This window comes from Puma concolor, chromosome E1, assembly GCF_028749965.1.
Source record: "Puma concolor isolate L17-30 chromosome E1, mPumCon1.1.hap2, whole genome shotgun sequence".
In the NCBI taxonomy this organism is placed as follows: domain Eukaryota; kingdom Metazoa; phylum Chordata; class Mammalia; order Carnivora; family Felidae; genus Puma; species Puma concolor.
This window is the reverse complement of record NC_141680.1, coordinates 50970826-50983573: the sequence shown is the minus strand read 5'-3', so window position 1 is coordinate 50983573 and position 12748 is coordinate 50970826. Positions and strand designations below refer to the sequence as shown.

Genomic DNA, 12748 nt, shown 5'->3' with positions numbered 1-12748 from the left:
TTCTCTCTTGCATGAGATCCTCAGGGAGACCCAGGACTCAAAGGTTAAGAACCACTAAGAATGTCTCATCAGTGACTGTTCGTGAATACTGGTTCTTATGCTTCATGAGTCTATAACAACATGAACGAGTGGAAATCTGTTGAGCTTTGTAACAGGGAGTTCAAACTGCCCCTAAGTTCCCCCCCCCTTTTTTTTTAAAGTTATTTTGAGAGTGCAGTGGGGGAGGGGTATAGAGGGGGGTGGGGACCGAGTGTCCAAAGTGGACTCTGCTCACAGAGCCAGATGCTGGACTCAAACTCCCGAATGGTGAGATCATGACCTGAGCCGATGTTGGATGCTTAACCGACTGAGCCATCCAGGTGCCCCTGCTCCTAAGTTTTTGGTTTTTTGGACCTTTTCCCTAACCACCTAAGACCGAAGCGATTGCTTTCAGTTCCTTTAGTGGTCACTATACATGTGTTGTTTGTTGCCTTATTTCTGTATTTGAGCTTGCTGCCTGGCTTTGTAAATAGAAACCGCAATCATTAGCCTTTCCTTGTGTTCTGTAACTTACATAATTATCTCTGTGAGTTTAGTGTTGGTTCCTGTTTTACAGGTAACAAAACCGAGGCTTTAATAACGAAGGAAAGGGAATTAAATCGTGTTAAGCAAGTGGCAGAACAGGGATTTGAATCCAATCTAGTTGACTCTAGAGCCCCACTGTTTTCTGCTATGTTGACAAGTCCTGTTGGTGAAAGGGATGCTTGTTTTTAGTATCTTAGTGCTTTGTAGTCCAGTCCTTACTGAAGGAGTGAGTACTGCTGTCTAATCCAGTTGTCTGTATAACACGCAGAGTAATGCCCCTTTTAAATTGGTTTCCTGTATCCTGAGTTCAAGCCTTGAGTCAAGTTCTGTGCTGACAGCTCAGAGCCTGGAGCCTGCTTAGGAGTCTGTTTCTCTCTCTATCTCCCTCCCTCCCTCCCTCTCTCTCTCTCTGCCCCTCCCTGTGGGTGCATGTGCGCGTGCTCTTTCTCTCTCAAAAATAAATCAACGTTAAGAAAAAATTGTTTCCTGTATCTTGTAAACTAAATTCCCTTATGCCCTGTACCTAGATTTTCTTAGGAGTTTATATACCCTTTGGGAAGAGCAAAATCATTCAGGTTCAGACCTGACATTGATTTGTGTGGCCATCCTTCCCTCCCATAACAAGTTTCTGGCCAGTTTTTTTATTGTACATGTTGCTGCTTTTTTTTTTTTTTTTTAAAGTAATTGAATTAAAAATCCTTGTTAGGAAGTTAAATTTCTGAAGTAGTCCTTTCTGTTCAGCCTGTGTAACTAATGGACAATTACCTTTAAGTTTCCTCGGGAAATCCTGCTTTAATGACTTTGAGAGTAGTGTTTATATATGCCTTCACTTGCCTGGTTAGTTTTACAAGGAAATCCAGACAGGTTTGGGTCATCCTATCCATCAGGCAGCCTCCAGAGGTGGACTCTGGATCTCCTGGTTTTAGAGGCTGGCTTTCCTTGAGCTCCTGGGCAGGGGAACCACTTCTTTCCCTGGGGGAAAAAAGGAAAGTGTCAGAGTGGTGGCTGAGTGCAGCATAGTCCTTCTGATTATTGACATTCTTTCATGAAATTGTGGACAGGAAAAATGAATATAGCAATAGCCTTCAAATTTAGGATGAAGAAAAGTCAGAATTCCAAAGAAATGTGAAATAAGCAAAAATTGGGAACACTTAAGGGAATGCGTATCCCTGATAAGTGCAATTAAGTATATTAACATTTTGATTCTGAGGTGCCTGCCAAATACAGTGTCTGGTATATAACAGATTGTTATTTATTGAATGAATGCAGTTGGGTGGGTAAATGCCCCTGGGGTCTAATCTCCATGGGGTCAGAGTCGCTGTATTTCTAGCATCATCTAGAAGGTACTCTGACAAAATCGTGAGTAGATAACTGAATGCCAGTAAAAGATAAGTTGTTGCACTGGTTTTAGTATTAACGACAAACCCTGAGAGATGACAGCAGCAAGATATATTGGAGAAGCCAAGGTTACTAGAAACATTATGTCCTGTGACACTAGAAATCACTTTTACTTGGAAATATTAAAGGACATTTGGAAATTTTAAATATAAATTAAGCCCATGGTTTTTATTTTTTTCAAACAAGGAAACATTTTATTATGACAGATCATATGCAGCCCTTAAAATTATAAGCATTACATTGCTATATAATATCAAATAAAAAGCATATATAAACTGCTTTCAATTATATGGAAATGATATATTGAGGAATAGATGAGAATATGGATATCCAATCCATGGTCCTTTCAAAAGTTAATTTTATATTGTGGTTAAAAACACAGTGTTAACTTTTTAAATAGTTGAGTAGTGTTAACTATATGTGTATTGTACAAGGGCCATGTATTAAACTTGAAAGTCTCAGGGCCCCTTGATCCTAAAACTATTGGGGACTCAGCTTTTGTTCCTGTGGATTTGTCGAAATACTTGTCTTGAGAGAGAGCATGTGCATAGTGGGGGAGGGGCAGAGAGCAGGAGACACGGGATCCCAAACAGCACTGACAGTGCTGAGCCCTGATACAGGGCTCGAACTCACAAACCAACCGTGAGATCATGACCTGAGCAGAAAGCGTGAGTCGGATTCTTCAAAATGTTAAAACAACAAACCCCTTACATGTTAACACCAGTTTCCAATTAAAAAAAATTTTTTTACAAGACAAAATGAATGGTGTTGCACATATTGGAGATTTCTGTAACATCAGACTTAATGAGACCCTGTTGGACTGCGGTGCTTTGCTTTCAATCCGTTGTGCTGCTGTTGGTTTGGCTAAGTAATGTCCCCCACAGATGTAATTGGAAAAAAAGCATTTTAACAGGCATTTCAAATAGTTGGAGACGTTCTTTGATAGAGTTAGCAAGTGAGTTTATTTTTATTTTTTTAAATGCTTAGTTTTGAGAGAGCACGAACAAGGCAGGGGCAGAAAGAGGGGGAGACACAGAATCCAAAGCAGGCTCTGAGCTGTCAGCACAGAGCCCGACACGGGGCTTGAACTCCCAAACCGTGAGATCATGACCTGAGCCGAAGTCAGATGCTCAACTGACTGAACCATGTAGGTGCCCCAGCAAGTGAGTTTTTAAAGGTTAGCAGAAATGGGGGCACGTGGGTGGTTCAGTTGGTTAAACATTTTGACTTTGGCTCAGGTTATGATCTCGTTTGTGTGTTCAAGGCCCATGTCGAGCTGTGTGCTGACAGCTCAGAGCCTGGATTCTGCTTTGGATTCTGTGTCTCCCTCCCTCTCTGCCTTACCCTCCCCTTCTCGTTCTCTCATTCTCTCTCTCAAAAACAAAAATTTTAAAGGTTAGGAGAAATGGAGAAAAAATAAGACCATATCTGTGTCCACTAGTCTATCTTAAATAATGAATAGCTCTTTTAAAGGCTGTGTGACCTCATTCTTTGGCTGTTTGGAAAATAGTTTTATTTAGCCCTGATCTGAGTGTTGACACATTTCATTATGAAATATCAAAAAAAAAAAAAACGCGTTAATATCACCATCAATCTTATAAACACCTTTATTAGGGCTGTCAAGCTCATGGAAGATAAGTTTTCTAAAATTCTGTTTTTTCACTTGAAAGCTTGAATTTTCTCATTGGCAATAAAAACGCAGTTATTTTCCATCAAGTGGCAGGTTCATTTTCAAGAAAGTCTTGGCAAATACCTGAGTCTGAGTAACCATAGTTGGTAGCTGTCTTTGCAGTAAAAAAAGGTGTCCCATGGAAAGAGGGGACAGAACCACCATCACCCTCGGAGGGCAGCCAAAGTGCTTTGTATGTCCAATCGAATATCAACATGGAGTCTCTAGTGTTTCAAGACCTTCTTAAATATGAAACTGGCCTTAAGCAGCAGGTCCTGGGGTTTCATGGTGAGATGGAGGTAGTGTCTGGTGCCAGAATACGGTAACTGCTGCCTCGAATCGTGCTCAGGGGCCAGCGATCTTCCTGCCCTTGCTTCTGCGCCATCAGGGCAAACGGCATCCTAGCGAAAAAGGGAAACAATGAGTTAGTATCAGGATAATCGTTTTGATCTTGCTTGACCCTTGGAAGTCTCTGGATCATACTTTGAAGAGTTTGGAAAAACATGAACATGCGTACTTAATAAATGGAAGTTGTATCAATTGTCTGCAACAATACATAACCTCCAGTTTATATTTATCTTGGAGAAATGCACTCAGGACATCCAGTGTCACTGTCTTATTTCTGTTGGCATGAAAAATGGTTTGCATACCTTTAGCCTACAACAGCAGGCAGCTGGCATAGGACCCAGGAGCAGGTTGGACAACGGAGATGAGGGTAGGCAGCCCGAAGTTAGGATACTCTAACAAATGAACCATCCACATGTGGATAATGGCGTTGTAAAATTATTCCCTGCTTTAGTCAGCAGCTTAGTTGAAAAGCCACGAAAACTGTACAGTTAAAAATTACAGGTCTCCAAAATAGGCTTCGAGTGTAGCCTTTAACAGAACTATATCTAGGGTTGGGTTGAGCATTTTCAGACTCTGTCTTTGGGAATGTAACTTTAAGAGCCTCGGTAATTTCCCTTAATGGAGTGTTCAAATTGCACCAGACTCCGAACAAAATGTGAAAAGCTGAGGTGGTGTCTCTAAGGAGCATTGGTCAAGTGGACAGAAGTGACCCCCCCCCCCCGTACCTACCCTAAGAGTCCCCAGTAACTTGTGGACAATCCTCGAAACCCTTGAATAAATCACATCCTGCCTCTGGTAGCAGGTATAGAACAGAACTTATTTTTGTCTTTTTAAAGTTTGACAAAACCGTTTTTCTGTTGAGAGTTGTATTTAAAAAAAAATTTTTTTTCTTTAACGTTTATTTATTGAGACACAGAGCATGAACGGGGGAGGGTCAGAGAGAGCGGGAGACACAGAATCTGAAACGGGCTCCAGGCTCTGAGCTGTCAGCACAGAGCCCGACACGGAGCTTGAACTCACAAACCGCGAGATCATGACCTGAGCCGAAGTCGGACGCTTAACCGACTGAGCCACCCAGGTGCCCCGAGAGTTGTATTTTTAAAAAGGGAAAACTCCGGCAGATGCTGGCTTTGTGCTGCTGTCCTGTGAGGCTGAACAGACATGTGCATCTGGCAGGGTTGTAGACTTCTTGGTGGCGGGGGAGGGTAGGAGGAAACCAGTAGCTTGAGCTAAACCGGTCTTGGAGTACAGGGCTCTACTGAGGTTGCCAAATACCTTGTCACATCCTTTGTTTCTGTTGTTGTACTTGTAATTATTCTCCTGGCCTGATGGATGGAAGAGACGAATCCTCCTCTGCTTAACAGTCTTGACCGTGAAGGGTTTGTCTGTCCGGTGGACTTGGGCAGGGCTGAGCGGGTTTTCCGGGGCCTCCCGGTTGTCCAGCTCCTGTGTTCTTGTACCTTCTCCAAGCTGCTGACTGCGCACCAATCCTAAATTATTCCTCTGGTAGAAAAACACGTGGCCTGGCTCCCAAAAACTCCTAATGCTCTCCTCACTTGCACGGCTCTGATTGAGTGTTAGGTATCTCTTTGGCTGCCTCCCGTGTCTCTTCTTTTTAGGGCCTTTGTCAATGTCTTATGTGTGTGAAACATGAAAAATGAGCCATAGAGCTTCTGGAACTGGAAACTTAGGGTTTTTAGGCCACCGTTCCTTTATCGCATGGCCTTATCAGGTTCTTTGGTTACAGAGGTTAAAAAACAAAATCCATCCTAGGAGCCAGTAGATGGGGGGTGGGGGGGGGAGAAGGGGAGGGAGAGGATGAGCACGTGATGGGCAGTGAAAAAAGATATTGTAACTAAAGCTCCGGCCAGTGTCCTCAGAGCCGTGGCCTTTGAGGTGCTGGCAGGAGTCTGCTTACAGCTCAGTCCGGTTACAGATGAGACAAACTTGGGATAACAGCCCCCGCCCCCCCCCCCCCCCCGCCCCTGCTTTAGAACGGGCTTTTCACAGGTAGTGGTTCTGGGGGGTGGGGTGGGGGGAGAACCCGCATCCCCAGGAGGCAGCGTGCATCTCTGATCTGAAAGGGAGGGCACAGGAGGGGTGGCCAGTTGAGTGTCCAGCCCCCTCTGGGCTCCAGCAGGTGTATGTCCCCTTTGAGACGAGGGAGGGGTTGATGACCGACGTGAGTTTTTCCCTCCTTGCTGACCCAGAAAAAGGAAATGAAGTGAAAATACTTAATATGGCTGTTGTCTACCTTTTGGAAGGCTGAGTGCTTGTGCTGGGGGCCGGTTCACGGATGGTCACGCGGTTTATTTTATTTTTAAATTTTTTTTTCAACGTTTATTTATTTTTGGGACAGAGAGAGACAGAGCATGAACGGGGGAGGGTCAGAGAGAGAGGGAGACACAGAATCGGAAACAGGCTCCAGGCTCTGAGCCATCAGCCCAGAGCCTGACGTGGGGCTCGAACTCACGGACCGCGAGATCGTGACCTGGCTGAAGTCGGACGCTTAACCGACTGCGCCACCCAGGCGCCCCTGGTCACGCGGTTTAGATGAGCATCCTTGAGAAAGTTTCCAGAGATCTGTTGTGGTTCCTTCTCTCCCCCCCAGTGTGGAGCCCACGGCTTCCTTTCTCTTTAGGCCTGCAGTAGACCATATGCTCTTCGATTCTCACCTGATCGGACTGCAACACGTTGTGGGTGTGTCCATTGGCTCACTTAACAAAGTGTAAACGTTTGGAACACACAGAGGTGGACAGTCTGTCCCAATCAGCCCTGGACTTGGCCCTGCCTGGGACTGAGCCTGGTACATGGCTTGAGGGGGTGGGGGCAGGTAGATCAGCAGTGACGGGTGAACGGGGAGAGTCATTGGCCAGGAACACCATGGAATTGCCAGCACAATTGTGATTTTATTCCCCCCCCCCGCCAAGGCTGTGGAGGGATGTGGGCCAACAAACGGGCAGAGGTAGGGATGCCAGTATCTGTGTTACCTGGACTCCAGCACCGGTTGGGTGCCCCTCGCTTCTGAGCCTGAAGGAGCTTCCCCCTCAGTGTCTGTAGATTAAGCCTCAGATGTCCCGAATTTGAGGATTTGAAAGTAAAACCCTGCACCCAGGATTCTCAGATTTTCCTGGCTCCTCACTTAAGGCAAGGAGTGTGATCCTGTTGATACTTAACATTTCTTCTTCCACGTATTGGCTTGACAAAGGGCTTTGGAGAAGAAAATGCCTTGATATTGGAAATAAATAAATTTCAGTATGTGTTGATAAAGAAGTAGTCTTCTAAGCTACTCTGGGGTTAAAAAATTACTAGAAGTTTTGGATTTCATGTTTTTATTTAAGTCCTAGTTTGTATTCTAGTTATTTAAACTCTTAGAACCAGGAGCCAAGACTGGCTGCCACTTTCCTCCCTGGATTGGCTTCATCCCTGAGGGTAGTAAGTGGACTTCCTCTACTTCTGTGCTTACAGATGCTAAAATGCCTTACGTCAGGTCCCGAGGGTACCAGTGCCCAAGTCCAAATGCTGACAGACCCAGATTTCCATTGGAATCCCTGGGAGAAAGAGCTTGACCCCAAATGGTCAGGTGCCCACCATGGTCCGGTGAATTCTGCCCATTCAGAAGGAGCCTGGAGAGTAAATGTGGCTTAGAGGCCTCAAGTGAGCTCCCAGTGTCTGGGGGTTGTCTCCAGAGGCTGTAAACAGACTCCCAGGGCCGTACAACTTAGAGCAAGGGACGGGAGTCCGGCATGACCCCCGTTCCTTTATCACCAGTTACTTCCCACGGCTTCTTTTGGGGGGGGGGGGTGAACTTGGCCCCTCCCTGAGGCCTGTACTTGTGGGGGAGATGGAATTCTCAGAGCGGGGCTTGTGTTAGGCACACAGCCCAGGCATCTCTGCTGCAGTGTTGTTCAAACACTTCTACCAAAGTGGTAGTTTCCGTGGCTAGCCGTAGGGAAGATGAAAGGGGAAGAATGTCAGGAAAGAAAAGAGCATCTTGAAGCTTCTCTGGGGGTGGTGGTGGTGTTTCCTGAGTTGTGTTTTAGGAGTTGGGGGAGGAGGTAAATGGTTGAGACTGGTACATGAGGGATGTTCTTGAGTTTTCTGAGAGGAAATCGTTTTATCCAGCCACTTCCTATTTCAGAAATAACTCTCAGGACCCTGCAGTAATCTGTTTTAATATGTTAGACGTCTCAGTCGAAGATCATTGTTCACGGTCCACCAGCTTTACCTGGTTGCAGCAAAGATAGTTTTGTTTTTATGCCACGTGCTCGAGAAATCTATTAAACATCTGGGTAGATAGGATTGCATTAAACTAATAAAACCCCCTGGTTAAAAGAGATAAGTGCTAGATTTAACATTGGAAATCCTTTCCATTAAGTACAGTGCAGGCAGGTCTTTCCGCACATTTTGGTGAAGCTTAACCATTTTTGATGGCTTGCTGTGATCATAATCTCCACTGTAATTTTTATAATTGCTCTCGGTAACCTATATGGGCTGCCTGCTCAGTTCTACAATCGGTGTCTGTCCTTTCCACAACAGGTAGAACCGGGTCATTTGATTCAGAAAGGGAGTTTGCTTTCTCTTGTAACTTTTGGGATCAGCCCCTTAGTACTTTACCAGGATTACCAGTGAACATGTCCTATATTCCATCTTGAAAATTTATATGTTGGGCATCAGGTTCTTTAAAATTTGTGTTTTCTGTTTTATGGGAGGAGCTCTTGGCTAGGGTTGTAGACCTCAGCACCGTCTCTTAACTAAATGTGTTCTTCAGGCAGCACACAACTTTGGACTTCATAGTGGGCTTTTATTGTGTTTTCCTCCAGATAAAGTAGGTCCATGATGATCTAGAAGGTCCCTTCCTCCCCCATTGAATCCAGACTCGGATTTAAGAAATTGGATCTTTGTCATTTAGGGTTCTTATTAAGCAGAATAATTCTGTTCCTTGCATGCAGCCTTCCGGTTCTGTATCCCTTTATACACAACACCTGATATGCTCGCTTCGTAGACCCTGTGGGTTGAATAAGTGAATGAATAAATACACGGTGGCCATTCCGAAACTCCTTTCTGCAGTCTAAATACATAAATGGTGTTCAAGCCAACCCAAGTCTGGCCTCTGATTTGGAGCCCAGCTTGAAAACGGAAGGTTAAAACCCCTCTTGGAGTAAATTGCAGTCTCGAGTCCTGGACGGTCCTTGAATCCCTCCAGGTTCTTACTCTGCAGGACCCAGAACACTGGGCTGTTCCTTTTTCCTGCTGCTTCACCCTGGGACTGCCCACTTGACTAATCAGTTTAAGCTCTTCTCTCTTAGGCCACTAATCCTATTTCTCCAGCTGAGAAAGCAGCAGGATACTAGTAACATGTCCCATAGCTATTAAAAGGTAGTGCCTTGCACCTTAAGTACTAGTATTGTCCTCTGCAAAAGAAGGACTCTACACCAGAATCTTCATTTATGCTTTTGCTTTTTTTTTTTTTTTGCAATCTTTTATTTTCCAGTGTCCTCAGGGGAGAGACAGAATTTTTATTGTCCTCGCTGATTACACATTTCTGCTTTTCAGCATCATAGCGACAGGAGGCTTGCCTTCTTATACATGTTTACATTTTACCAACCTGCTATGAACCCTACTTACCAGAGGGGGAGAAAGCAGTGACCATTAGAATAATCTTCTTTGGCATGTGGTATTTTCTGATTAATTGGAACTAGGCACGTTTCACAATACTTGCTAACCACTCTCAATTCCTCCAGGTCAGATTTTCTTGTTGAACACACCCTGCACCCTCTCTTCAGTTTATATGCAGGGAGGGCTACATTAAAATGGAGATCGATCTCCTAAGCAGAAGGCCAACCCAGATCCTTTCAAAAACCTTGCTGCAGGTGCTAATGGAAGCCTAGAGAAGGTGCTAATGAAGGGGGAGGTGGTGAAATGCTGCCTGTTTAAGCTGTAAATTTCTGGGATTTTTGGAGTTAAGGGCTGTGACTTGGGGTCTGGTAGTGATGGAGTTCCTGATGTCCTGCTGCCACATCTTGAATTCTCACCAGTAAGTCTGCATCTGTTGGTTGTGTCCTTCTCTGAACTTGGTCTGAAATGGTGCCATCACTATTACCATAGTCACCTTGATCATTTGGAGTCCTTTCATGGTCTGATTCAGGTGGGGAGTCAGATATCTTAGGGATATCTTAGGGAAGATGTTTGCCCACTTGCCCATTGCTGGTTTCCTTTGAATAGCAAAACCAAAACATCTTTTATCTCCAGCTTTGGGGGAAATGATTCAGTCATTAGTATTGTGTATACATGCAGTTGACAAATTGTCAAGTCCCTGCTTAGAATGAATTTGGGAAACTGCTCATAAAAATACTCTGCCATTTATAATACATAGTAGTCACACTGTCATTAGTAACTAAAAAGCTGGAGGTAAACCTGAAAGCTGATGGTGATACGTGATGAGATGATGGAGGACTTCTTTTCTTCATTTTCTCTAATTTCTTGTACACATTTTGAGAGAGTGAGTGCCCGGAAGGGGCAAAAAGAGGGGGAGAGAATCCTATGCAGGCTCTGTGCCATCAGTGCGGAGCCTGATGCAGGGCTCAAACCTGTGAACCATGAGATAATGACCTGAGCTGAAGTCGGACACCTAACTGACTGAGCTACCCAGGTGCCCCTGTCTAATTCTTGTTTTTTTCTTTTTTAAGGAAGCATGCTATTTGTGTAATGATATACCACATAGCTGGATATTTTAAAATGAGCAAGACTTGCAAAGCAGTTAGAAATGGAAGCTTTGGTTAAAAGTAACCCCCTGAAATACTCTTCGGGATTTAGAAGTCTTTGCTCTAAAGATCATTTGGGGGAATAGGGTTGCTCGGAGGTGAAAGTTCCCAGCAGGCAGAGCTCTCAGGTGTAACTTGAGTGCAGGTTGTCAGGGGCTAAAGGAGCTGGAGAAAGAGAGGAGAGGGTGATCAAGCAGGGATGAGGGCACCAAAGGCAACCGTGGTCTAAATCACACTGTCTTGGACCAGCTCTCGTGCATTTAGCTTTGTTTTCACTGCCATTGTGTTCTTTTTTTTGCTTTTGTTTTTGAAGGAGAGACAGAGCATGAGCTAAGGGAGGGGCAGAGAGGGAGACACAGAATTTGAAGCAGGCTCTAGGCTCTGAGCTGTGAGCACAGAGCCCGACGTGGGGCTCGAACCCACAAACTGCCAGATCATGACCTGAGCTGAAGTCGGATGCTTAACCAACTGAGTCACCCAGGAGCCCTGCCTTTGTGCTTTTTAATGTGGCCAGAATTGAGAATAGTAAGGTCTGTCCTTGATAGGAGAGGCAGCAGAGGCATAAAAAAAAAAAATCCAGTAAAAATTTTAAAAGCTTAGATTTAGAGTTAGAATGCATTACGGGCATCAAAAAGAAAAAAAAAATGTTCCTAATTCTCCTGAAAGTAGAATGGCCACAGGGCTTTGGGATTAGAACCGGGTTGAATAGTGGGCCTGCAAGTTATTAGCTGAGACTTGGGGACCAGTCCCCTAACTTTTCTTTCTTAGAGTTCCCCTCTATAAAATGGGCACAGCTTTCTTGTAGGGTTGTGTGCTTATTAAACGAGACATCAGGTATACACGGGTTCTTACTGTAGTATACAGCACGATATGTACTTGGTAGATGGTGGTCATGAGCTAACAGTGATGAAGTCAGTGGTGTTACAGACCCAGCTAATGCTGTGTTCTGGGGAACAGGATGTGTTGACACTAGTTTGGATTAGGAACCTGGTCCCGATTGTAAGTGGTTCCTTGGAAGTGCAAGCAGACAGCAGAATAGTCGCAGACGAGTTTCTTGTGTAAGACCTCCTTTCTGTTGGGGACCCCTGAGTGGCTTCTTGGGGTTGGGCTCCAGCCTGGGTGTGAAGCCTACTTAAAAAACAAAAAACCGGGGCGCCTGGGTGGCGCAGTCGGTTAAGCGTCCGACTTCAGCCAGGTCACGATCTCGCGGTCCGTGAGTTCGAGCCCCGCGTCGGGCTCTGGGCTGATGGCTCAGAGCCTGGAGCCTGTTTCCGATTCTGTGTCTCCCTCTCTCTCTGCCCCTGCCCCGTTCATGCTCTGTCTCTCTCTGTCCCAAAAATAAAAATAAACGTTGAAAAAAAACAAAAAATTAAAAAAAAAAAAAAAAAAAACCTCTTGTGTTGAACTTGGAAACAGAGGAAAGGGTAACAAATTGTACAGAGCGTAGGGATATTAATTAGAAATATGACAGGAGCACCTGGGTGGCTCAGTCAGTTAAGCGTCCGACCTCAGCTCAGGTCGTGATCTCGCGGTTCTCGAGTTTTGAGCCCCTGGTTGGGCTCTGTGCTGACAGCTCAGGGCCTGGAGCCTGTTTCAGATTCTGTGTCTCCTCCTTCCTCTGCCCCTCCCTCACTCATGCTGTCTCCCTCTCAAAAATAAACATTAAAAATTGTGACCACTATAATCCATTTTTTAAAATTTCATAGTCTGATCTCTTGAGCATCTTGAAAAGGAGAAACCTGGTAAACTGTACTTCTCAAGCATCAATCTATAGGCGCAGTTGTTGCATATTTTTTTGAGGACTGAACTTACATTTTCCCAAGAGGGCAAAGGAGCTCTTAACTGTAATCGAGTGGTGCATGCCCTCCTGGGCTACTAGGTGGACTCAAAGGATGCTTTGTTAGCGGCTGCAAAATGTCTTCAGCTCTTGAGGAGACCAGAATCGGTTACATTTTGGTCTTCTGGTATGCAAAATACTCATTGCACATAGTGATGAATGGATGGT

General features: G+C 44.9%; 1 protein-coding gene and 1 long non-coding RNA gene across 6 annotated transcripts in view; one reads left to right on the top strand and one right to left on the bottom strand.

Annotated features, from left to right (window-relative positions):
- The window catches only part of PRKCA (protein kinase C alpha), a 402962-nt gene that overhangs the window by 35055 nt on the left and 355159 nt on the right, over window positions 1–12748 (top strand). The gene's annotated exons all lie outside the window — the stretch shown is intronic.
- LOC147574488 (uncharacterized) lies at window positions 3546–5754 on the bottom strand. The gene is made up of 2 exons (XR_015244251.1): window positions 5255–5754; window positions 3546–4032 (listed from the first exon to the last, which is right to left on the bottom strand). It is a non-coding gene; the product is annotated as an uncharacterized LOC147574488 (long non-coding RNA).